Raw genomic sequence first — 27212 nt, forward strand, 5'->3', positions numbered from 1 at the left:
TAATAGCCCTTTTTACACTATTTGACCCTTCATAAGTGGATGAAATTTAAAAACCGTAGTTACAAAACGTACCCTATTAATTGTTGATCGATTGGGAAGAAAATCAACCTAGGATAACATACATACAGCCTACCACAGCACACCATTATCAAAAACACTTACTGATGGGCGCAAAGGTCAGGAAGTTCTTGGTCATTTGGGTCTCAGGAACATGTAGCTGTCATAGCTGTCACAAGTGGTTGCCTCCTAAGTAGCACCTATGAAAAATGAAAAACAGACCAAGATTTCAAAAAGAAGGCATTTGAAAATGAACACAACTTGGTAAACTGAATTATAGGGCCTTATATTCTTAGCGGTGCATGCAAGTGGGGCTGGAGCACGTAACTTGAAAGCAATTCACCAATTTTAAGTTATCCTGTATTTAGTCATAGGTATTGAGATTTGCCATTCAACTCTGGTCCAGATAAATATGGGTGAGAGTGCATAGTACCTATCAATACGGGGCCACACAAGTAATTGACCAATGAGCGCTAGGTTGTATGGAAATAAGTATTACCTTTAAAAAAAGAATCTCAGCTTATTGTTGCCATAGCAACGTGAAAATATTTTTTAAAATGAATTAACATGGAATGAGGTGTTTTGAGAATGGAGTTTGGTTTCTGTAGGAAAATATTAGTCCTCCGTGTCCATACGCCCCAAGAAAGAGTACCAGTAAGTTTGAGGGCGTAAAACAGCGCCACCTATTTTCAACACCCCCAAACCCTGAAATGATCATGGTCATGCCACAACGAAAACAATATCACTTGTAGCGCTTGCTTGGGGTTTTACGGTGGTGTGCCCAGTTTGCTCATTGATTAATCTGGGAAAAAGTTATCCCGCAGTGAAGTTGATACATTTAAAGGGAAAATGTATTAGATTTGTATTACTTGTGTGACCCCATATGCAGGCTAAGTGACAATGAACATAATCAGCTTTTATTTGATTTCCCAGTTAACTACTGCAAGCAACGACTTTTTACTGTAAAACGTGTTTCATCTACGCAAGAGCAATAAAAAAATCACTTACTGTTGGTGTTCCGGCAGGGGTATGTGTCCTTTCCTGAAATTTCAATGGAATTTAGTGAGCTGTTGAGCAAATAGAAATATTAACAGTAGCACCATCTTGCAATAACTATGATGAATGGTCTATGGACCAGAGGTGCTCGCCTTGTGAGACAAAGGCGGGTAGATGTCGTCACGGGTACAGTTAAAGTTTACCCAGGACCAAACTGGGTAATCCTAAAAGTTACCCAGGATTGTCCTGAGTAAACTTTAGGACACTTAAGTTTACCCAGTCTAAAATTCGGCCACTTAGCGGGTGTTTTGGTGCTGTCAAGGACATATTTATGTGATTCACACTGTCAAGAGAATTTAACACGTGTCCTAAGCCAATGCCGATATTTTTATCAATGAGTGGGAAAAGAAAGACCAAAAGACGTATAATTATGTCCCTGGCAAAGAACAAAGCACATGAACATCCTGACAGTGACTTGAACTCATCCACAGCGGTTTGGATAATGAGCCCTGCTAAAAGACTACATTACAATAGCAATGGAGCCATGACATGAGACCACCGGCCGTCAGAACCGGGGGGGGGGGGCGGGGGGCATGTAGGCTTGCGTTGAGGCTGAGGGGCAATTTATTTCCACAAGGATGAAATTGCGGGAAGTACTTCTCACAGCTTATGATTTTCAAATTTTAAGGGAGGTCCTAGACCGCCGCCAGGCACTATTTAGCACCCACTTGCGGGCACTTGTTGGATGTTCCAACAGGCCTGACCAGGTGAGATAAATGTTACCTGTTGAACATCTGTTCCACCTTGTTCATTCACAAGTGTACTGTTGCCTGAAAAAAGGGAATACTGGCGATAATGAAAGCGGACAAGATGGGAAGGGTTTCTGTGATAAGGGTTAAACTTGTGTACCTAGGAGGAATCCCTAAAAGGGGAGATGTGTGGGCTGATCTAGCAGGATAAGAAGCAGAAACAGTAGGAAGATTCGTCTATTGTAAGTCTACTCTAATTGAGTTAGAAAGGCAGTAGAAGAGGACAAGAAATTCTTAAAAATATTGCCAAAGGCACTGTGCCCGCTTGGATACAGAGTAAATTATATGGGTATGGGTAGAAATGTGATGCAGAAGAATCCATGCCGAGTTGGGTTTATCACAATTTGACCTACTTAACCCCTAAGAAGCTAAGTAGGTCAAGGGCAAATTTGCTCACAAATTTGATGTGTTGCATCATGCTGCATCTGCGGTATGAATTTGAGCAACCCAGCTCGAGGAATTGGCCAAATTTTAGAATTTTTTTACAGAAAGCCCCCCAGTGGTCAAATTAAGAATCCTCTTGTGCCCAAAATTAAACTTGGCTGAGATTTTAGGCTCATACATAAAAGTCTTCCAACATGAAATAATCCGTGAAAAAAACTGACAACGGTAGAGTACAGACAAGGGGAAAACAGACATCTTTCACTATTTGACCTACTTGTGATACAAAAGTAGGTCAAGTACAAAAGTGCTCCAGAGTATGATGTGTCATATTAAGATACACTTCTGGTATAAATTTGAACATCCTAGCTCAAAGCATCAGCAAGATATGGTCATTTTAAGGTTTTTCACAAAAAGCCCCCTATTGGCCAAAGTAAGAATCGCATCGCACCCAAAATCGAACTTGACCGAGAGATTTACCTCATAAATATGCATGTGTCAAAAACTGAAGGCGCTAGAGTGCAGACAAGGGGAAAAACTGACATTCATAATTTTTTCGCTATTTGACCCACTTATGCCACAAAAGTAGGTCAAGGACAAAAGTGCTCAAGGGTATGATGTGTCATATTAAGATGCACTTCTGGTGTAAATTTGAACATCCTAGCTCAAAGCATCAGCAAGATATGGTAATTTTAAGGTTTTTCACAAAAAGCCCCCTATTGGCCAAAGTAAGAATCACATCGCACCCAAAATCAAACTTGGCCAAGAGATTCAACCCATAAGTACATGTGTGCAATATGAAAATGATCCGTCAAAAACTGAAGGTGCTAGAGCGCAGACAGTTTACGACCGCACGCACAGACGACAGACCACAGCTTTTCATGCCAACCACAGCATAAGCCCTTCTGGCCTTTAGGCCAAGCGGGCTAAAAATTAGAATTGGTCTTATAACCAAGACAAAGTTACTGGAGATTTCGCGGGACGGTAACGGCATCTGCCAGATCCAATACTCCGTTACCCCTTTTACCCTTTGACACCCAGTTGTCGGTAGTTTTATCATTGTGATGTTGATTTTTGAGTGTTTGGTGAACTTTTGAAGGGTTGATGACGGCACTCAGGAAGAAATTTTAGTTCTGTCGATGGTACTGGTAGTGCATGTAGTGACTTGGAGGTCAATGATGCTGATGCTATAATGGCATATACATTTGTATATAGGTGTACTTTTCTTAGTTCTCCACCTGCTGGTGTGTTGGGGTTGGGAGACAGAATTTCAAGGAAAAAACAATTTCGTCCATGTGACCTTGACCTTTGACCTTTTGATCTGGGGCCAGTGTAGAGAACATTTGGACAAAGTTTGGTGAAGATCGGATGACAGGAACTTGGGATACAATGTATAGCGCAGACAATGAAAAATGTCAGATGGACACACTACTGTTAAACATAATATGACCCAACCCTTCCGACAGGCAATCACACCTGAATCTAAAGCCATTGTTAAATGATAGACTGATAAAACAATCCTACTGTCAGCAAGGTTGTGCTCATGACATTCAAGCTTATTGGTGAGTGAAGGAGTGTTCTTAGATAGGTGTATCAGTAAAACAAAATGTAAGCAGCATGAGGCAGGTTTAATAGCCACTAAGGGTGATGATGCATGTGCATATGCAGATGACCAACAAGGACTGACACCAAGTATTTACCTATCCTGTTGTGCATCTTCAGCCTAAATTTAAAAAAAACAAGAAAATGGCACTGATGTATAGGGAAGAGTCAGTTGGTGCAAGGAAGGCCAAAAGAGGGCTCAACCTATGGCATGTATGATATTCAAATAAGGACTGATGCCAATTGGCACACAAATACATATCTTTTTAAACCATAGAAAAAATTATGAAGTTACATGTATGAAGTCAGGTTAACTATCAACTGGACAGTACTATTCTTAAATAATTATCCACTTGACTTCATCTGAGTTTGTATCTAACCTAAGCTTCAATTACTGAGACTTTTTTGTTGCCTGAAGGGATTTTGTCCTCTGGCTTAATGAAACATGTACCTAAGTAGCTGAGAAAGGGTTTCTTTTTCCCACTGTTTGAAAGTGAAACAACATTGCAACTTACTGTTGTCCTCATTGGAAGTGCATGTGTCAGCTGCACGAGGACCTTCACAGCTTTCATCACTTCCATCCTGAAAACCAAAAGGGAAGCTTTAACTAGGCTTTGTTCTGTTTTTGTTTTTGTTTGATTTCAAGTATTGGTACATTGTAATTTCAAAGAGATCAGTATTGTTATTAATCTAACTGACTGTCACATCTTTAGCTGTGGAATTGCCCACTCAAAATCAGTGGCCTAGAAAGGGGTGCCACTTAAAGATATTTGTGAAAACTCTGCTGTCTTAATGCACCTGTTGCAATCTTTTGCTGATACATTACTGTAGTTCTTGGGAAATGATCATGCTTACTCATGCTCAGATGGCATTGAGAGAGTGAGATGTGTGTTTCCATATCCATCTGGCATATGCCTACAGACAGGACAGATAATGCTTACTGGCTTTGGTTTTTTCACATTCAAAACCTCAGGAAGCTCCTCATCTGAGTCTGCCGATTCATCCAACTGGAAAGAAACATTTCTTAAATGCATTAGATAACAACGCAGTGACCATCGGTTGTTCCTACTGGTGATTGGAGTGGCCTAGGGGGTACCCACCAAATGCTGAGGCTAAAGAATGTCAGTACTGAAAAAAAATGTTGTCAAATCATGTGAGATTAGCAAGAAACAATAGAAACAAGAAAACAAATGTTTTATTTGAATGAACAATAATGAAGACAATTTATTATGGCATAATGCTCTTGTCTATTTTGCCTGCTTTGTCTCTTTCCCACCCCCCAAAATTTAAACGCAGACAGCAAATTTAAACATTTAGTGTTTACTGAATTCACGTCGAATTTGGCAAATATTGCTAAAATGTTCTTCGAGGATTTTAAATAAACAACAGGGTGATTTAGTCCGAGCCCCTCAAAAATCCTGCTTTTAGAGCTTTGAATGTGCTTTGAATGTCAATCATGTCCTATGTTTTAATTTCTTTTAAAAATTTTTAATTTTAAAATTCTGCGCTGTAAATTAACACTTAGTAGATTAGCATTTCTACCTACACATCGAATTACAGAGCTCAGTTGTTGGTTTTGGAGAAAACAACGTCTCGAGATTTATCAATAGGTGGCACCACCTTATGGCCAGCCACCACATTGCTCTCAAAATTAAAAGAATTAATACCTGTTCTTGATCAAGTAATGGAGATGAACCACCGATCTGACCTAGATTATTAAACGTAACGTGAAATGTTTTAGCGCCAAAGAGAAACCACGCCCAACCAATCACAAGCCTTGATTGCAGTGAATGACGTCAGTAGCGTAGACTTTTATGGATCGATCGTCTGCAACGTCAACACCAAATTATCTAGGTCAGCCGGTGGTCCATTTGCTTTAACATACTGAAATATGAACGCCCTGGCTTCAAAAGTGTACGTGTTTTGGGAATTGGGTGGGTCTCCTCTTATCTGATTGTATAATATGGTTGTGTAGACAGGTACAATGCACTACTCACCTCCTCAAAATGCGATATTTGAATATACAACTTCCCCTGGCCAATATGAGTTCGTATTCGGGCCCCTGTCATTTCATAGCCCTTAGCATAAACTGCCCTGCTTAGTTCCTTATTTGAATATGACAGGAACAAGAGCTGACTCGCCACAATATGGGATGTTGTGCTTTTGTTGGCCAGAATATCTCGAAGGTGGCTGCGCACAGCAACCTCAGTGTCGTCTGTCCCTATGTCTGTAACACTCTCTAAAACGACCTGAAGAAAAAATGATACATGGCTGATCATGTGCAGGATTAACAATAACCATACAAATACACTAATTAAGCTTCTCTCACACTCTTTGGACTTGATACAAAAGTACTTCCAAAGTAAGGTGACATCATGTGCACCTGATGTCAATATTCATTCTGGTTTGGAACACTGCCCAAGCAGGTCATGGCTATTCAAGCTAATGGTTCAGTAATGTCTGTTGATTTCCAAAAGAAAGAGCACATGAAATTGATGAGAGAAGCATATTTTTATTGTTAGAGGACGAGAAGAGATATGATTCAGGAATGGATTATTTCACCGTGGTTTCGTATTCAGGCCTCATACAACATGTACTTCTTCGGCAAAGGTGGTCATGACCTTTTTGGGACGAATTGAATTTTGGGAAAAGCACATAGGTCGTTCTTTGTATGATCATTTTTGCATGAGGTTTGTGCTATGAATAACCATTAAATACAAAATAAGGAGTCCTTCTACAGCATTGAACAATGCAGACTACTGGGCCTTGTAATTATTTGATGATTAACGGACAGGAACCGGTTGCATTATAAAGGATTTGAAGCACTTTATCTGCTGTCTGCGTTTAATGTAGCCTACAGCTAGTGGCGCGATTTGAGAATAATACTACCTAATTTTGGATGTGCACCAAACGGGGTCCTTGGCCGAATGGATAAGCCATCTTTATCATAAGGTCGCGGGTTTGATCCATAGGCATGAACCTTTTTCACTTGTTCTTCCCAAAATGTTCGTTTTTTAAATGGCGCGTCTTGGTCGCCAGTTTTTTCATTCCTAACAAGGTGTGTAAAGGGCTGTTCAAGACTAAAAGAGACAAGAGACCCGGCAGAAATTCAAAAACTGAGAGCTAACCTTTTCACTCAATGAACGAACCCGGGGTGTACCTATCCACCAGCTGACACTAGCTCTCATTCATTGACCACCGTCTGTTACAATAGAATGCGCAATCCAAACTAGATCTGCTAATTCAGCACTCAACCTCAACTTACCAAACATTTTGACATCGGAGTTGGCAAAGAACATTGTCGTATAAAAACGACTTTCACCGGGCGACGAGGCGCTGCCTTTTTCCCTGCTGCCCGTGCAGGCTTTCGGACATTGCAGATCTTCTACTGCCATCCCTCTAGATGGAATATCCGCACTATTCATCTTCGTGGGAACATGGTGCGATTGTTTCGGGTCCGAATATTCGTGTATCAGACCAATCCTGCTTGCTACGAATGGTTTATGTTTCCTGGATAAACCGTTGATCCAATACAACACGTTCATGCTATCTGTCCAGTACACTACTTCTGTCGTAGGTAGGTCAAGTATCCTGGCAACTGTTTGGGCTAGTTTGAGTCCCAAGACAGCTCCACAGAGTTTGAGTCTCGGTATTGACATGGCTTTGAGAGGAGCCACGCGTGCCTTTGAGGTCACTTGGTTAACGCTAAGGTCACCGTCCTCATACTGCGTCCTGAGGTTGACGGCAGCAGCATATGCATCCTGTGATGCGTCAACGAATGTATGTATAGCTTTGTTTACTATTTTTGAATCTGTTTTTAGAACCAAGCATCGGTCAACTTTGATGTGAGAAAGCAATGCCATCTCATCAAACCAGTGTTGCCATTTCTGGGTCAGTATCGTCAGTAAAGGGTCGTCCCATTGCAGTCCCACGGTCCAGGTCTCCTGCATGAGTATCCTTGCTCAGACCGTGTATGGTGCTAAGAAATTGACTGGGTCAAATAGGGATGCCGAAGCGCTGAATACTGTCCGTTTGGTCATAGTTGTCATGGTCGGAACTTTTACTATAAACACGTATTAGTCGGCTTCGGCGTCCCACATGAGTTCGTTGTCGTCAATACTCACCGCTGTTGCCCTCTCGTCTTCGGGAACATCGGCCAGGACTGTTATGTTGTTGGAGATCCATTTTCGGATGCCGAATCCTGCGGTCCCTAGGAGCTCTGTCACTTCCTTTCTTAGGCCGATGGCTCTTGCTGTATTGTCTTCACTGTCAGATAGGTCGTCAACATAAATCGAGCGAAGCACTGCTTCTGCACCACGTGGGTATTCGTCCACATTTCGCCATGCATGGGTCCTCAGAACCTTCTGAGAGAGATATGGCGAGGCTGTGTTTCCAAAAACAAGTCTGTTGTATTCGTAAACGTCGATCGGTTTTGTGTCGTCCATGTCTCTCCACAGAAATCTATGATATTTGCTGCTTGCTGGGTCCATTTCTACCCTCAGGAACATTTCGGAAATGTCTGCTGATATCGCCACTGGTCATGCTCGAGTCCTTATCAAAACATCTAGCAAATCGCTCTGTAACTTCGGCCCTTGATGGATGCAGTCGTTGAGGGATTTATCATCACATTTCGCTGCAGCGTCCATCACGATTCTCACCTTCGTTGTGGTCTTGTCTGGTCTAACAATCGGAAAATGGGGAAGATACCAACCTTCACCATGGTCACTGTTTGGCTCCAGTTTTCGAATGTATCCTTTGTTCTCTTGGTCTTGGAATACGCGTCTGTATTTTGAGGCAACTATGGGCTGTTTTCTCAAAGCCTTCTCAATGGGTCGGAGTCGGGATGCTGCCATCTGCCAATTATTGGGTAGACGTGGTTCCCTTTCCTTCCAAGGTATCGGTACTTGATATCGGCCGTCTACCAGTTTGATCCCCTGATCTGTCATCTTGTCGATCTTCCTGTCTAATGGTGACATGTCTGTTGGGAAATTGACAACCAAGGTCTGCAGCCAAGTCCTCTTTAGGACGTCGGTCAAATTGTCGGCGAAGTATGTTTGGCATGTCAAGTTGGTCACGTGGTTGCCCGTCCTGACATGTCCGATACATGTCCAGCCCAACGGTGTAAGTCAAGCGATCGGTGTGCCGGCTGGGCCATGTATCTCCTTCCAAGAGCTGTGTAACTGTAGGCCAACGTCGTTCAGGCCTATCAGTAAATCAACAACTTTCGGAGTGACCATCTTCGGAAACTTAATTTTGCTGAGATGGTCCCACTTACGTTTACAGTCGTTCTAGTCGATAATGTCGATGTCTCTGGTCACACGGTTAACTGTGAATGAGTCGAGTTTGCCCATTGGCTTCTTGTCGGTTGTCCGTAGCAATTCAACTGCAACCTTCTTACCCTTTATTTCGGTATCAGCACCACCAAGTACTGACACGGTTCTCGATGTTACTTGGCCTTCGAGGCCGAGATGCGCAGCCACGCGCTCGCTAAGATAGCTGTCAGTACTGCACTCGTCTAACAGTGCATTCTCCTGGAACAGAGAGTATTGACAACAAGTGGTGATGCATCAGCATGGTCAGGTTCCTGGCAAGTATTCTTTCTAGTGGATAGAATGGAATTTTCCTTGAATTCAAATCATCTGCTGATTAGTCACCATGGACGGTCACTGAAACCATGGATGGGTGATGGAGGCATAACCATGATACCTAGGGCTTGGAATTTTTATGGATGGAAAAGTAACCCAGTGTCTAATTAGATTGAGCCGCTGTGATATCCTCCATGGACATCCAACAAGCCCACATATTTTTTATCTTATGATTTCCTCCAAAGGCAGCAAACTGGCATTGGTTTTTTACCGGAAAGGGGGCCCAATGGACCCCAGGTGACCAACAATGTAACTTTCGTGACGTGCCCTGTTGAGGAATAAAGATGCATCCAGATAACCAAGGAATTTTACCTACCCGTTGCTAAAAAGCGCAGGGTTACAGCAAGTCTCTGGCCAGGATCGATACTGCGTCGCATTACTGTATCCTGCCTTTGTATCTGCGGCCCCACCATCTCGAGCAATTCCTGAAATTCCTCGACCCGCACTCTGTGGAACTGGCGATACTTCATGGGGTCCTCCTCCCGCAATTCAGCAATTAGATTTGCATAGGCCCCCTTATCCTCTCTTCTCTGAATCCATGGCCTTGTCCAAAGACTACGGTCCACGCGGCGCCGCCTCCACCGCCGCCTCCGACGGAGTAACAGCAGGAGAATAAGGGCAATTTGGTCTTCTTGGTCCATAATACTTCTCATAGGATTTGACAGTTCCCGGGCGCTGCCATTTTGGTATCATGTGACTGACCTATAAATCATGTGACCGATCTGCTTCTTGTGATTCGTCGAACTCGCGCAACATTGCTGCAGGTAGCCCCCACACGGTGATTAACTTCCTCGCGTGTCGAGAAAATATCAAACATGCTAGATCGGCTGCGTCTCGACTCGCGAGGGAAGATACGCACCAAAAACGACCCCACACAGTGAGAATTTGCCTGTCGCAACGTGCACGCGTGTCACTTGCATCACGCAAATTTTCACCGTGTGGTGCAGGCTTAAAGTAGATGATGATAATGATCAAAGTGTAGCACAGCTGTCATAGTTAGGCCTATAGTCGGATTCATAAGTAAATGTCACTGACACTGCCCTTCTTGGTCGCTGTGCAAAAACTATTGGGCCGATTTCTTCAAAGTTTGGTTTTTCTTGAATCTAATTCCAGGACCCAACACAATTTCCAGGTAAGAGATTTGCAAATTATAAAGAAAAAAATTGTCAACTTTGGACCCCTTTGGGTTGGCCATTTTGGGGGAATCTGGAGGGCCCGATTTTTTTTTATGGATTGTTCTAAATGAAACTTGGCAGCTTTAAAGATACACACGAAAAAAATTAAACTGAACATTTCAGCAAAATGCATCCAGAAATAAGCAGTACAGAGGAGAAAATGTCAAAATCAATACACTATGTCAATGTACACCAATACATACAAAAAAAATTATTTCGTAACCATGGTTACTGAAATATGAAAATCCTCTTGGGTCCCGAAATTAGATTCAAGAAAAACCAAACTTTGAAGAAATCGGCCCAGTAGTTTTTGCGCAGCGGCCCAAAAGGGCAGTGACATTTACTTATGAATCCGACCATAGGGCTGTCTTGTAACTATGTTTTTTCATATGTTATACTATAGCCTACTCTATATCAGTGTAACAGTGATGGCATGCATGCATGGTCGGGACATGATGGCTGACTGCTGGATTTCAACATTATCTGACCACATGACAATCAGAGATCACCTGGGGAGAAGGGCTGAGCTGCACTCAATTCAGAATCGAACAAAAACCTTGCATCTCCCATCCAACATCAGAGCTCCAGTCGATTCTCGTAATCACTCTTTGTCAATGAAATGCTTATCTTAATTTTGCCTAAGATGTCTTTTAATACCTCCATGGATGAAGAAAACAGTAGCAGTGTGTGTCAGAAATTATAAGATGTCCATTCTATTTGACGATCCCGAAGTTTCGACATTATGGCAAAATGGTGGATGCCGTCATTGGATTGGGATTAGAGTCAAGCCAGAACCTTTCGTTACACTATGCGCTTTTAAACTCATTTTGATGGGTTATAAAGACGTAGACACTACTCATCGGGTAAACATTCACTAAAAATAGTTGCTTTAACTTTTGTAAATGTGTCGCGAGTGCCCAAACAACCATTTTTCTCAGTGATTTCCATGCTCCGTTCACCCGCTGTATAAATGTACAGAACTAACGTTGTAGCAAATGCATGTGGGAGACACATCCACTGACATGACTGAGTGTGTAGTACGTGAATCCAAAGTCCAAAAGTAAATAAGTTAACACACGATGTCAACTGGTAATATGATAATATGATTGCTAACGGTGATCCAAGCTATTTGAATGTAATATTCATACGTAAACTCGTGATTGTTAGCAAATCTTTTGTAATAGATTAGGCCCCACAACCCAATTTTCACTTCGAGTACATGGAGTGGGCCTATGCACATGCATGCCATGTATGCTATTACAGGGGCCTACATGCATGGACATTTTCGCTATCTGCTAATAGGACCAGGAGTATGAGTTGACTAAATTGATGATCTTTCTCTTCTTATAGTTATACTAGTCTTATATTTACTACCCAAGCCTTGGGCAGGGCAGGCTTTATTGTTGACGTGGCGAATTGGTGTGTCCATTGTGCGTGCTGAATGAAAAAAAACATTCAGGGAGTGTCTTGACACTAATGACAGCTGTAAGTGTTGGACTCGATATTGTCATAACGTCTCGATGATGTCATGGTGTCCTGACCTATACTTAATCCTTAATCCCTCTCACTCATAGAATATATATTGTAGGTTGGCAATTTGTGTTTTGCACTTTACCTTTTGCAGCTCGTGATAAGCCGAGGCTGATATTTCTCCGAGGTAGACCTAACTTAGTTGTGATGTTTTGAGTGACACTTGACAGTCATGACAGTGCATCTTGTGTGCTAAAGCATACAAAATGATGTCAAAACATGGTACCACTACAAGAATGAGAACCCAACTTTGGTGGAGAATTCGGTCATTTCTCCAGAGGCTGCTGGTAGTGCTATTGCTAATGCTAAGTGTGTAATCTAAAGAACCTTTTCTTGGCAATGGTATGATTTTTCAAGACAAACCACACCATCCCACAACTATTGCATGATCAACCCCTAACAATGACAAGTTCTTCCTCACACTCTCCCTTTCATATCGACAGGTGAGCACAATGGCCCTGGCCATTTCATTTACTATTACGGGCACTGTACGCATGGCAATAAACTCGGATGTGATTGATGTGTACGCATCACCGTCGATGTTGGCAGGGGTAAACTCTGGAGTCTCCGTGTTTAACGGGGGAGTTGTTGGTCCATCATCATGGAGCAGCCTGTGATGTGTTTTCTGGCATCCTTGCGCAGAACTCGTTCGGCTATTGCGACAATCTGCTCCACGATGTGAACCACCTGGGGCTAAACAACGGAAACAACAGCGTTTATCTTTGGCAACGAGCCAGTGCTGACTGACAGGCATTGCCACGAATTTATCACACTGACGCATAGCATGATCACCGTCGCATACAGCATATTTGACAGGATTCGATCTGTTTGGTTTGCGTTTTTCACGCACGGTTTCGTCATATGTGGTGTATGTTTTCGGTGACTTCTGCTTGGTAGGCATACTGAACTTCTGCCCTTCTTCTTGGGCCTCTGTGCGTACCTCAATTTCGTGTTCTAACCACTCCAACAAGGAAGTAATAGTTTCACTTTTGGACTCACTCGCAATCCATCGCTTGTAATGAGCGACGTGAGAAACAGGCATTTTGGACTTCACTAAACAATAAAACATGCTATCCTTTTTGAATTCGTCACTCCTTTTATTTTCTCGAAGGCTAACAATTGCTAGTTCAAGTTTGTTGCTAAAGTCCTCAAGCTGCTTCAGGTCCCCTGTCAGAATTGGTTTCATCTTTCTAATGCTGTCTAGGTGCATCAGGAGGTAGCGCCTCTCACCTCCGTATTTCTTCTCCAGCTTCTTCAGGGCTGTGGTGTATCCTATCTCTGAAGCCGGCAATCCTTCCACAGACTTCAGAGCATCTCCTTTCAGATGCTGCCTTAGTTGCAGCATCTTGTATGATGCTGACGAAGATGCTGCCGATGATGATTTGTCTATACATTCATCAAATGCATCCCTAAACAATCGATAGTCACTTTTTACGCCAGTAAAGTTCAATATGGATACCCGCTTCAACTGGTGAAGCATATCCCTGTCTAATGGCTTTTTTGCCGGTACGGACATTTTTGACTGTCTATTAAATGACGGCAGAATATGGTATCCTTCTCCTCGTCATCCGATTCCGAATACGGCTTAGATTTGGCAGGGGATTTGGATTTGGCTGGTGATTTTGACTCACAGTGTCCCGATTGAGCGACAACATACTTCGTTGATGTTTCCAGTATGTTGTTGCACGTTTCCTGGATTTTATCATTCTCATGTTCGTACTTCTCTGCCTTGGCATGATCAATGTCTTGGAGCTCGTCCAAAACTTCTGAAAGTTCTTCACTAATTAGATTGACACATTTAATACTTGTTGAATGTCACTTACTCGATTCTCTTCCGTCAGGAGTTTGGTTATTTCAAACCGCGCCCTCGTCAGCTTTGCTTTCAACATTTTCTTTCGCTTTTTGAGTCCCACAACCGCTCCTGGGTCACCTCCCGTTGCGGCTGCCTTTTCAGGTTCCGGTTCATCGACTCCTGGGCTTGTTTCCTTATCCGACGTCATTTTGTATATGAAATCAGGACACTATATCACTGTCACTATAAATATCCTTATTCTTTGGAATCTATCCTTTTCAAAGTTGTCGATTTACGGATTAATCCCATAACGAATGTTCAAACTGGAGATAATCCTAACGAATGTTCACTATATCCGGTCGGAGAGACCACTAATGTGAAGGAGAAGGACCGATTGATATCCGACGATACGAAAATTGTCCTTTTGCCCTCCTGTAATCACCTTAGGCTGGTTTATACTGTTCATGCAAAACTCGAAAATAACTTAAAGTCTGTATTTCTATATCGATGCCTATCTTTAATTCCGAATCTATGAGACGTGACTATCTTGGTCAAACGCCCAAACTATTCTCTCGATTTCTAATCTTACACGAGGTATGAAACGATACAAATTCTAAGAATATAATGACTAATTAGACAAAACCTATACTATAGTACAATATTAACGGGATGCAGCAGTGAAGGTCATCTTCAATAAGCAAACAATTCTAAGAAAGTTCAAAGGCATATCCGGTCGTCTTGCTACAGATGCTGGTGCCTGGGTGATGACCCTAAAACTCAACTTAAAGTACTTTTCTCCTCAACAGCAACTTCAAAAGTTAGCTTGGGTGTGATAAAGTTCAAAACAGGGCACAACACAGAGAGGATATTAACAGATCAGTATGTAGTACTATTTGGACTGTCTTGTGCAGTCAGTACATTCTCGTCATTTCTGTTTGGGTTAGTTAGGAGGGTTAAAGAAAGTTGTTAGGTAAAAAAAAGCAAAGATTTTGTTAACCAAACGAGAAGTTGGTACATTTCATATACATAATTAGACAATTAGATTATGACTTCAACTACACAGAGAGGGAGAGGTTGGTTGCGGACGACACAGTCACCACACTGATATCTGGTTTTGCGCCTGACCTTGTCTTTCTGCTTTGTATTGTTACACACATGACATTGCCTTGTTGGCTTGTCCTTTTTCTCAGTAGCTGGTATCAGAGAAGGGAAATGATGTCCTGTCATACGTGATTGGGGATCCATGGAAGGGCGACCGCCCTTTGGCCTCTGACGAGCAACAGCGTAGCGCACGACACTTTCACGCACTGTGTCCTAGCGGGAGTCCAGAAGACGTTTCGTACCACCATTCTTCATGTACACAACATGGGCATTGTGAACAGAGTTATCCATCCAATGAAAGAAGACCTTTTTGTACCAATTCACTGTCTTACGCATGGAAGGATAGGCTTGGGTAATCTGCTCACTGATGTCCACCCCACCCATGTTCTTGTTGTAGTCCAGAATAACTCGTGGTTTCAGCACTGGCCCTCTACATCGACGTTGATACTCTTCCTGCTCTTCCTCATCATTTTCATCCCTTCCATGACGAGGAGGTACTGGAGCAACTGTACTGTCATGCATTGTAGACATCATGTATACAGCTCGTTTGTCCATCCACACCAAAGCAAGTAGACCGTTCTTGTAGCGTTAATGGACGTCTCCCTTCTGAAGTCTCCCCATTTGACGGAGTTCCTGGGGTATGCCACGGTTTGGCATGACTGTACCAACAACAGTTGTGCCATGATTTTTCACAGTTTGAACTAGATCATAAGAAGTGAATCCACGATCAATTTATGACTTTTACCCCTTGTTCAGCAATGGGGTGATCAAAAACACCACAATCTTGGACGTTTTCAGAGTTAGATTAGCTGTGAAAGCGTTATCAAAATCGTCGTCTGCACCAGTGTAGAACACAAAGTTCCAGACATAGCCTGTACCAGATTCACATAGTTCGAATGTTTTTTATACCATAACGTGCCCTTTAAGACTTGATATACTGCCTGAATCCCAGCCTTCCTTTCCATAGCATAAAAATGTCATCTATCGCAATGTGCTCCTCCGGAATGTAGACTGACCTGAACTTTTTTTTCAAATGATCAAGAACAGGCCTTGGTTTGTACATCTTGTCCCCTAGGCATTGTCATTGAAATGCAAGAACTTATTGAGTAAAATAAGTCGATTCCTTGACATAAGTTCAGCAAATGCAGGCATCCCAACCATGCTGTCTGTGCTCCAGTACATTTTGATGGTTGGTTTCCGAACAACACCCATCAGTAAATAAATGGCAAGAAACATTCTCATTTCATTCAGGTTTGTATCAGTCCAGCTCTTTGCCCTTGAGAACTCTTTCATATTCCCATCAGCTTGCACATTAGCAATGAAAGTGTGTGCAAACCGATTGGTGTCCTCTACAATACAGTCCACCAAGTTGTCATCGAAGTACTGTTCGAAGTAGTCAATAGGCAGCATATCGGCAGGTAAGTCCACTTTAATCCCTGGATCCCCAGTGCAATGGGACATCAAGTTTTTCTGACCAACCTTCATTACGGCGGTTAGCAGCGTTTCCTCCACCACCACGTCCTCGTCCTTGTCCTCGAACACTTGCACGACCAGGTCTTACATTGCCACGCCCCCTACCACGCACAGCAACACCACGTCCTCCACGAACTCGAGCCCCTCTTCGCTCCGCAGGGCGGCCAGGGCACGATTACCACATCTGGCTGGCCTAGGATCATCAAAGGCCTCGTTGTCATCATCAGAACTTGAATCATTGGGGGCATTGACAGCATCCTGATCACTGTCTAAATAGTCTGACAATTCGTTACCATAGTCACTGTCATGATTGTCTGACACTTCCCTGTTTCTGCACCCCCAGCTTCAGTATCATCATGTTCAGTATCATTTTTGATGTCTCCTAAATCTTCATCATCATTGTCATCGAATAGACTGCCCTCAGAGTCACTATTTTCAAAAAATCTGACGGTTTCCTTCAAAGAAAATCGTGATCTCTTTCCAGAAGACGCCATTTTTTCTTCCAGCATGGCCAGTGAAAAACCACCAGTTTTGTCTAAAACCGGGATCGACTCGCTCGGCCAATCGGAACGAAGCAGGTATGTACTGAAAGCTTACACTCTAAGCTACACACTGGGACGAGGTTTTCTCTCATTAAAAGTCAGTATAACCTCGCAACCAGGCATTATTTCGGGGATACGTCTTTCCCGAGTTATCTCAGGCATGGCATTTTAGAGACATTAATGTATGCCCGAGTTATCTCGGGCGTGGCACTCAACTGGTTAAGGAAACTGACGGTGTTCTCCTAGGAGGCTATCTTCTCCTCATTTTCTGCTAATTCATCCTTTAGGTTAACCAAACACCCAGATTTCCGATTTTCATTGTACCACAGCTTGCCCTGCAGAGACTTTTTCTCTCGTTTCAACTTGTCCATACATTTTTCATTGAGTATTTTCATTCAGTCACTGATTTCAGTGACTTCTTCCTTCAGAGAATTTATTTCACTGGCCTGATTCTCAAGTAAATCTGTCTGTTTTGAAATAGTTTCATCTCACCGTTTTAGCTTTTTGTTCATATTACGAACCTTGCCTCTATCACATTTCCTCAGTTTCTCATTGGCCTTATTTAGTTCATTTTGTATACCATCCAACTTTTTAGTCTTAGCATCAGATTCTCTGTTGACATTCTCAAGTTCAACACGACTTTCTATAAGTTCCTCTTTGAAGTTCACAGACTGAACAACTGTGGTGTTCAGCACTTCAAGTTTATCTTCATATTGTCTGTTGAGTCTGTGAACCTCTGCTTGCAACTGCTCAAGTGACTCTGCCAATTTACATTTTTTTCTTTTAATCAACTTGTTTTCGACTTTCACACTTGATAATTCCTTTGCTAAGCGCTTTTCACAAATTGAGTTGTTGCTAACCACTGTTCAAGTGCAGGTTTGTCCTTACTCAAGTTGCGCTTTTTCGTATTGCGTTTTGTTATTGTGTCCTTTTTTTTGTTTTGCAGTGTCTTTTCACTCACATGTGATTCACGAAAGGAAGCCCACTTTTCCTTGTAGACTGCAACCAATCTCAACTGTGACTTATCTGTGTTCGTATGATAGACATCATAAAAGTCTCTGTAGGAGATGAACTGTGACTCAGGATGAACAACTGCAACAGGGAGAACAGGGAGATCTCCAGCTGGTCCTGGATGATCAGATAACGAAACAGGCGACTAAGTGTTCCCAGGTTGGAGGACAGCTACATTCTCTGCATCGGGAGGATCATCACCAGCACCAGCGGTGGATGACATGTTTCGATGTCAGAGGATCACCTGTAAAATTATAAACATAGTGCATGAAAACATATGGCAAAGTAGTCCTAATATTGGAATGAACAGACCCCCCCCCCCCCAATCTTGTCTGCCAATTTGTGGGCTGCCAGGGGCTTGGGGTGCTTTAACAGATCGAGGAGCAAGGTAAGTGATAGACAACAATTAGACCGGCAGCCCAGGGAGAACAGGGAGATCTCCAGCTGGTCCTGGATGATCAGATAACGAAACAGGCGACTAAGTGTTCCCAGGTTGGAGGACAGCTACATTCTCTGCATCGGGAGGATCATCACCAGCACCAGCGGTGGATGACATGTTTCGATGTCAGAGGATCACCTGTAAAATTATAAACATAGTGCATGAAAACATATGGCAAAGTAGTCCTAATATTGGAACGAACAGAAACCCCCCCCCCCCCAATCTTGTCTGCCAATTTGTGGGCTGCCAGGGGCTTGGGGTGCTTTAACAGATCGAGGAGCAAGGATATGTGATAGATAACAATTAGACCGGCAGCCCAGGGCCCTCGGGTTATTTGAACCAGGTACCAATATCTGAGTGTGGGAGTGGATATTGAGAAGTATGATCTCATTAATGAGTAAAACTGCTGGGGCCGGTTGCTCAAAACCTATGTTGTTAGCTCTAACCACAGCCGTTTGTCCTCCATTTAGCGGTGCTATTTTTCAGTTGAAGGAATTATGGCATTCCAATTAAGATAAGAGAGGTGTTCTGGCGATCAACGAATTGACAAGATGACGATAAGATAACTATGCCAGAGGTTAATTACTTTTGAAGAGAACTGTATATTTATATGGTACAAGCTATCATAGGATACCTACAATTCACACTACAGCTGGAAATGCTTCAGCCTAGAGCTGGCGTCTTCGTACTAGTTTTTTACACGATTGCGGTGTCTCTTCTCCGGAATCTACAGCAGGCTATCCTCCGTCTCGTGTTCGATTGCAGACTTCGGTCTTCTAGCCCGGAACATCAGTAGAAGGGAGTAGTAGGTTATATATATGATTGTCAAATTCTCTTCCCGCCAAGGGGAATATAATCGATACAAGTTTTTTCCGCTAAGGGAAATATACTAATGCTTCTCACAACTTACAACTGCTACAACACAAACAGTCTGTAATATTGACTCAGGCTGACTGAAGCAACCTGACCGCTAGCTAGGACTATATAATTGACTTCGAATCTACCGGTTCTGCCCAGATGGCAACAGACTAGTCCTAACTAGCCGGCAGGTCGTAACAATAAACTAGCCAGTAATTAAGAATACTATACCGCCACGCAAGGAGGCGGTGACGTCACATCACGTGATCACATCCCATATTACTGATCGCTATGGCCAATCAGATTCGGTCTACTGACAGCACCAACACTGAACAGATCTCTACGTCTCACTGTCTGGTGCGCTCCTGTACACAAAAAACACCAATAGACCTGAAATATTGCAATACCTAGTATGGATTCTTCCTGTGTAAAATAAAATTTACAGAGCAGATTAACTTCCACGAATAAAAAAGACGTTTGGCGTGGCCAAAGTGCGGAAATAATGTCTCCGCTAAAATACACTACGAAATACACTAGGCAATGCACTACATGATACACGGTAGAGATGCAGTTGAGTTTGTTATTGTTTTGACTGAGAAGCCCGCCCATATCATAATATATTCATGCATTCATGAAGTATGAACTCATTTCTGTCCCATACAACTCTAAGAACAGTCAATTTCTCCTTAAATCATCACCGAAACCGCGATATCCACAGGAAGATTTCGTTCTAGTGTCCGAAAATGCATGATCTTACACTACAGGGGCACTAACTCGACAAATAGAATCACCCTTACACCACCAAACCCAATTCCATCTATGGACTATCGCAAAAGTATTAAAAAAAATCCTGAGTATTTCGATACTTTTGAAGCATTTTTTGCTGAGATGTCGTCTGATCGTCTTCTCCCAACATGCCGAAGCTGCGATTCAATCTGACATGCGCTGTGACATGCGCAGAGGCGAGACGCTGATACATTAGCATAAGCTCCGCCCCGTCATAATGACGTCATTATTCTCAGGAGGGACGATTCGATGGAGGTATTTATAAAGAAACCCAATTCGATTCATGGACTATCGCAAAACGATTTTCCAAAACTCAGAATATTTTGATGCTTTAGATGCGTTTTTATGACTCCAGCTCCTCCCTCTGAGAGTTGGAGTTAGTATTGTTTTTCGCTCAGGTTTCTCGTACAATCACTTGACCTCTCCAACACTCGATAATGCACTCTTTTCGTCCAAGTTTTAGGCCAATCTTCGGCATGAACATGAAATCTAATAAGCGCAGTACTTAAATCAGATGTTTCTCTCGCCTTGAAAACATTCCTGGGTAAAATCCATTGAGATAAGCCGAGTTAATCTACTTTTTCCGTGCTTAAAATCTCTGCCGCTGAATTCTATAAATAGAAACTATTAACATCGCGGCAGTGTGGTTCCCATTGTGCGCCCTCCCACTTCACACCATGTCAGGAGGTTTTACGGAGAGGGAGGGCGTGCGGTCAGAAGAATGGCCAAAATGACGTCACGTTTTTCTGGCAATGCCTCTTGCCAGACCAGTCAAGCATTGGGAAAGCAACGTTAGAACTACAAAATGTAGTTAATTAATTTGCAAAAGTAAAAGCAGATTTCACCACTAACCAGTCAAATCGGAATACAACGGCGCAAAATGTTCTGGCTTTCTACTCTGTTGACATGACGACTACCTGGGGACTATCAGCAAATTTCGGAATTCTAGTTTATTCACCAGATCGCCTCAGAGCGGCCGAATCGAAGCGGCCAGCCCAGACTTTAAACGGAATTGTACCTGGCCTTCCCTGGGAATAACAGTTCAAGTAAATGCAACCTACCTGATGTTTGGGAATAACCCAACCCGCTTACACCATCTATGCGCACCATTCTAGCGAAAATTGCCGTAAAAGTGCCTTTTTACTTACCGATTTCGTCACCTCGAAAACGTAATGGCCGCCATTTGCAATAACGCGTCATCGATGACGTCAGCCGTGGAATAATGCCGTGGAATAGTCAAAATTATCGCATGGCACGTGACCGCGAATGACGCGACGTGATTGGCTCACATACTAATGAGGTATGATAATGGGCGATATTCATCATACTTTGTAACAGGAATGTAAAGAAGAGAGTGTATTGTGACTCCATGAATATTTCTAGCTGCAACGCCAGTTGGAGCACAAACTGCTACAGGATTGTGGTGCAACATTTTTGAGTGGTAAAGTTGTAAATAGGCCACAACAGTTTCTATGATAAAGGTTTTTCCACAGCCCCCAGGGCCTGATATGAAGATTTTATATTCTATCTGATGGGAGTTAGTATGGCAATTCATTATATGATTCATGACAATCTTTTGACATCGCAACTGACATCATACTATTATGTCAACAGTTGCTTTTGTTATAATGATATTACCAGATGTTTCCTACCCAGCCTGGTGTGTAAATATGACAGAACCCATTGTTCATGTCTTCGAAGTCCTTTAGATACAATTTACATGAACATGACAAGATACTAGTATTTACCTACATTTACAACATGTTGAACGTCAATGTTTTGTAAACTAATTTCTGCATGCGTCATGTTGTGACTGTCACATGTAAGTATTTACTTAACAGGCCACGGATGGATGTGACTGTTTCCCTGGGACAATCAACAATTGTTTTATCAACACGGTTCCTTCGTTAAAGCTGTGACTGTAATGACAGTCTTGTTTCAGTGTCCCAACACCATAAATCAAATATGAAAAACAAGATGTGATAGTCCAATACTCCACGTTATGCTTTGGCACTCTGGTCTCTGTCTCCACAGAATGGGAATGACAGTGTTTGTCTTCACATAAACAATCAACAACTATAATTACCAATTAGACCTGCTATATGCTGAGAAGTCTCCTATTATTCACACATCTCAGCCAACATGGATATTCTCACGCATTTTGACCTGTGCTATAATGTGACAGCCTTGTTGCGATCACCAACCATGCAGCTTGCCTTAGGCAGCTGACTCACCTTATTTGCATGACCTGTCACTCACAATGCCATTCAGGCCACTAACCAATCACCATCTACTTCTTTATATGTCTTAACCAATTATCTTGTTGTATGTACTTTATATATTACTATGTTGTTTTACAATAAATTAGAGTTAGTAAGAATATCAAGCCTTCTACATCTCTGTGTTTACAACGATACAATATCAAAGCCACGTGCTAGAAGGCCCCGGACTCTCCTTTCCTGATTGCCCAATGTGGATAGAGTTACCCGTCTGACTTGAACCCACATTGTTGGTGCCGTGACCAGGATCGAAATTATAAGTGTCACATCTCAACAAGCATGGAAAGACGACAGGGTCTGACTGTCTGTCCACGGACATGACAAATATTTAGTGATGTAAAACGTCAGGTGGAGGATCACCAGGACCGGATTGCGATAGAAATAGACGAAAGGGGATCATACATCACTTTGGACAAGGTGCATAGTACAAGGAGTACAAATAGCAAGCGCTGTGAACAGTGTAAAAAAGCATCCATGTCTCACTCGAGAAAGGGGAGTCATCATTCAGAGATAAAGTCAGAAGCATCAGGTGCTAGATCTGAATCATCACATGCCATCTCGGAGAGATCGAATCATACTTGCAGGTCAGCAACATCTGATCATGCAAGAAGAAAGGCCATCAAGGCCGAGGTAGCCGATCTGCGGGTAAAACAGGAGAGGGATGTCTACCTAAAAGAGTTGAAACTGAGAGAGGCGGAACAGCAACTTCGATTGCAGAAGGAAGCGAAAGCTGCAGAGCGGGCACGGCTCGCAGCTGAACTATGGAAACCGCGTCAGGACGAGGAGCGTTCCATGCCAGATACAACTCCCATAACCAAGTCAAGAGTGGACATATGTGCACACAGACCTATTCGCTCACAAGAGCCGGAAATATACTCACCTACAGATAACCCGCAAACACACAATGCTCCGAGGCCACGTCAGGGAGAGGATGTGAGAACCTTCTTTCATGGCTAAACCAAAGCTGCCTAAATTTGACGAAGAAAGAGGACAATACAGGCAGTGGTTTGAGCAATTCAATATTTTCGTTCATGAAGCAGATGTTCCAGTAAAATTTAAGATGGTGATGCTCAAGAGTAATCCAACAGGCACCCCACTGGAGCTAGTGAAGAATGTTAAGATATGACACTAATGCAAGATGTCGCTGCATATCGCACGCCTAACACGCCTAAATGTAGTGGAATATAGTTGAATAATTTTGTCATGTCCGTGGACAGACAGTCAGACCCTGTCGTCTTTCCATGCTTGTTGAGATGTGACACTTATAATTTCGATCCTGGTCACGGCACCAACAATGTGGGTTCAAGTCAGACGGGTAACTCTATCCACATTGGGCAATCAGGAAAGGAGAGTCCGGGGCCTTCTAGCACGTGGCTTTGATATTGTATCGTTGTAAACACAGAGATGTAGAAGGCTTGATATTCTTACTAACTCTAATTTATTGTAAAACAACATAGTAATATATAAAGTACATACAACAAGATAATTGGTTAAGACATATAAAGAAGTAGATGGTGATTGGTTAGTGGCCTGAATGGCATTGTGAGTGACAGGTCATGCAAATAAGGTGAGTCAGCTGCCTAAGGCAAGCTGCATGGTTGGTGATCGCAACAAGGCTGTCACATTATAGCACAGGTCAAAATGCGTGAGAATATCCATGTTGGCTGAGATGTGTGAATAATAGGAGACTTCTCAGCATATAGCAGGTCTAATTGGTAATTATAGTTGTTGATTGTTTATGTGAAGACAAACACTGTCATTCCCATTCTGTGGAGACAGAGACCAGAGTGCCAAAGCATAACGTGGAGTATTGGACTATCACATCTTGTTTTTCATATTTGATTTATGGTGTTGGGACACTGAAACAAGACTGTCATTACAGTCACAGCTTTAACGAAGGAACCGTGTTGATAAAACAATTGTTGATTGTCCCAGGGAAACAGTCACATCCATCCGTGGCCTGTTAAGTAAATACTTACATGTGACAGTCACAACATGACGCATGCAGAAATTAGTTTACAAAACATTGACGTTCAACATGTTGTAAATGTAGGTAAATACTAGTATCTTGTCATGTTCATGTAAATTGTATCTAAAGGACTTCGAAGACATGAACAATGGGTTCTGTCATATTTACACACCAGGCTGGGTAGGAAACATCTGGTAATATCATTATAACAAAAGCAACTGTTGACATAATAGTATGATGTCAGTTGCGATGTCAAAAGATTGTCATGAATCATATAATGAATTGCCATACTAACTCCCATCAGATAGAATATAAAATCTTCATATCAGGCCCTGGGGGCTGTGGAAAAACCTTTATCATAGAAACTGTTGTGGCCTATTTACAACTTTACCACTCAAAAATGTTGCACCACAATCCTGTAGCAGTTTGTGCTCCAACTGGCGTTGCAGCTAGAAATATTCATGGAGTCACAATACACTCTCTTCTTTACATTCCTGTTACAAAGTATGATGAATATCGCCCATTATCATACCTCATTAGTATGTGAGCCAATCACGTCGCGTCATTCGCGGTCACGTGCCATGCGATAATTTTGACTATTCCACGGCATTATTCCACGGCTGACGTCATCGATGACGCGTTATTGCAAATGGCGGCCATTACGTTTTCGAGGTGACGAAATCGGTAAGTAAAAAGGCACTTTTACGGCAATTTTCGCTAGAATGGTGCGCATAGATGGTGTAAGCGGGTTGGGTTATTCCCAAACATCAGGTAGGTTGCATTTACTTGAACTGTTATTCCCAGGGAAGGCCAGGTACAATTCCGTTTAAAGTCTGGGCTGGCCGCTTCGATTCGGCCGCTCTGAGGCGATCTGGTGAATAAACTAGAATTCCGAAATTTGCTGATAGTCCCCAGGTAGTCGTCATGTCAACAGAGTAGAAAGCCAGAACATTTTGCGCCGTTGTATTCCGATTTGACTGGTTAGTGGTGAAATCTGCTTTTACTTTTGCAAATTAATTAACTACATTTTGTAGTTCTAACGTTGCTTTCCCAATGCTTGACTGGTCTGGCAAGAGGCATTGCCAGAAAAACGTGACGTCATTTTGGCCATTCTTCTGACCGCACGCCCTCCCTCTCCGTAAAACCTCCTGACATGGTGTGAAGTGGGAGGGCGCACAATGGGAACCACACTGCCGCGATGTTAATAGTTTCTATTTATAGAATTCAGCGGCAGAGATTTTAAGCACGGAAAAAGTAGATTAACTCGGCTTATCTCAATGGATTTTACCCAGGAATGTTTTCAAGGCGAGAGAAACATCTGATTTAAGTACTGCGCTTATTAGATTTCATGTTCATGCCGAAGATTGGCCTAAAACTTGGACGAAAAGAGTGCATTATCGAGTGTTGGAGAGGTCAAGTGATTGTACGAGAAACCTGAGCGAAAAACAATACTAACTCCAACTCTCAGAGGGAGGAGCTGGAGTCATAAAAACGCATCTAAAGCATCAAAATATTCTGAGTTTTGGAAAATCGTTTTGCGATAGTCCATGAATCGAATTGGGTTTCTTTATAAATACCTCCATCGAATCGTCCCTCCTGAGAATAATGACGTCATTATGACGGGGCGGAGCTTATGCTAATGTATCAGCGTCTCGCCTCTGCGCATGACATTACAGGAGTTAAAAACCGTCACAGATAAGCTGAAGAAAGTGGATGCGGAACGTTCCTTCAGGACAGATATCTCCGCATCCACTTTCTTCAGCTTATCTGTGACGGTTTTTAACTCCTGTAATGTCTTTTCTAATCTGAAGTCAATCCGTTGAAGAGCGATGATGAAGCCCCTGCCTCCAACATGGAGGCTGATCTTTGACAGTGCCGATCAATTTCTGAAATCATGTGTTCCCAGATCGCCTCTAAGATCTCCTCCTCCCTACGAGCTGTAGAATCCTTAGACTCCACTGACATCGCCTCTCTAAAGTGTCCAACTATGTAATCGCCGAGGTGACTCGGCAATTTTCCTTGATTCTGTTGTCTGGGCCTTTCAGAGCGTTCACTACGCTCGTCTCGACGCCATGCCGTTTTCCGTGGCATGCTTGGAGATGATCCACTGTAGTCCATGATTGCTATACAATGTACTATGCACAATGACTACTAACGACGCAAGGTATCCACACTAACAGTGTATGCATTCACTATGCCAGTGTATATTCTTGTCGATGTCCACTATAGTTCGATATATCTATCTATAATTCGATGCTTCTATAGTTCGATGTATCTATCTATAATTCAATCCTCACTCCAAAATCCGGATATCAGAATCAGGAATAGACGGCTTCCATGAAGGAATTATTTTTCTCTGTAATTCGGGTCCTATGCTATCCCTCGAAGTGGCGGTATTTTATTTTCCCTGGCTAGGACTGGCTATCTATCCAATCACAAGCCTCTGAGTCCCGGACTGGTATCTATCCAATCACGGGGTTTCTAAAATACATAAAACACCTCCAATGGGTTACATAGGATTTCTTGTGAACCTCCAGATAATTAATCCTCCACGATTCCACACGTCCAATGCTATAAGTTAAATCCCTGGATACAGTTCCTGTATTCTCCGGATTCCTATGTTAATAGCTTTCCTAATGCTAAAATGGTACAGTTGCATACCCGCTCCGGGTTGTGTGAAGTGAATATTGTCGCGTGATAATCTATGATGCAGATTCACTAATATGTTCCGATCATGCCTGTACACATATATGTGTCTGGTCCTGCG

The 27212-nt window shown here is 42.6% G+C and overlaps 1 long non-coding RNA gene across 1 annotated transcript in view; it reads left to right on the top strand.

The window, feature by feature from the left end:
• LOC135485727 (uncharacterized) overlaps positions 1-17117 on the top strand; it is a 106626-nt gene extending 89509 nt beyond the window's left edge. Inside the window, exon 3 of the long non-coding RNA XR_010446611.1 lies at positions 17068-17117. This is a non-coding gene — a long non-coding RNA (uncharacterized LOC135485727). The remainder of the gene's footprint in view (positions 1-17067) is intronic.
• Positions 17118-27212: the final 10095 nt, after the last annotated feature.

Source organism: Lineus longissimus, chromosome 3, assembly GCF_910592395.1.
Source record: "Lineus longissimus chromosome 3, tnLinLong1.2, whole genome shotgun sequence".
NCBI classification, from domain to species: Eukaryota; Metazoa; Nemertea; class Pilidiophora; order Heteronemertea; family Lineidae; genus Lineus; species Lineus longissimus.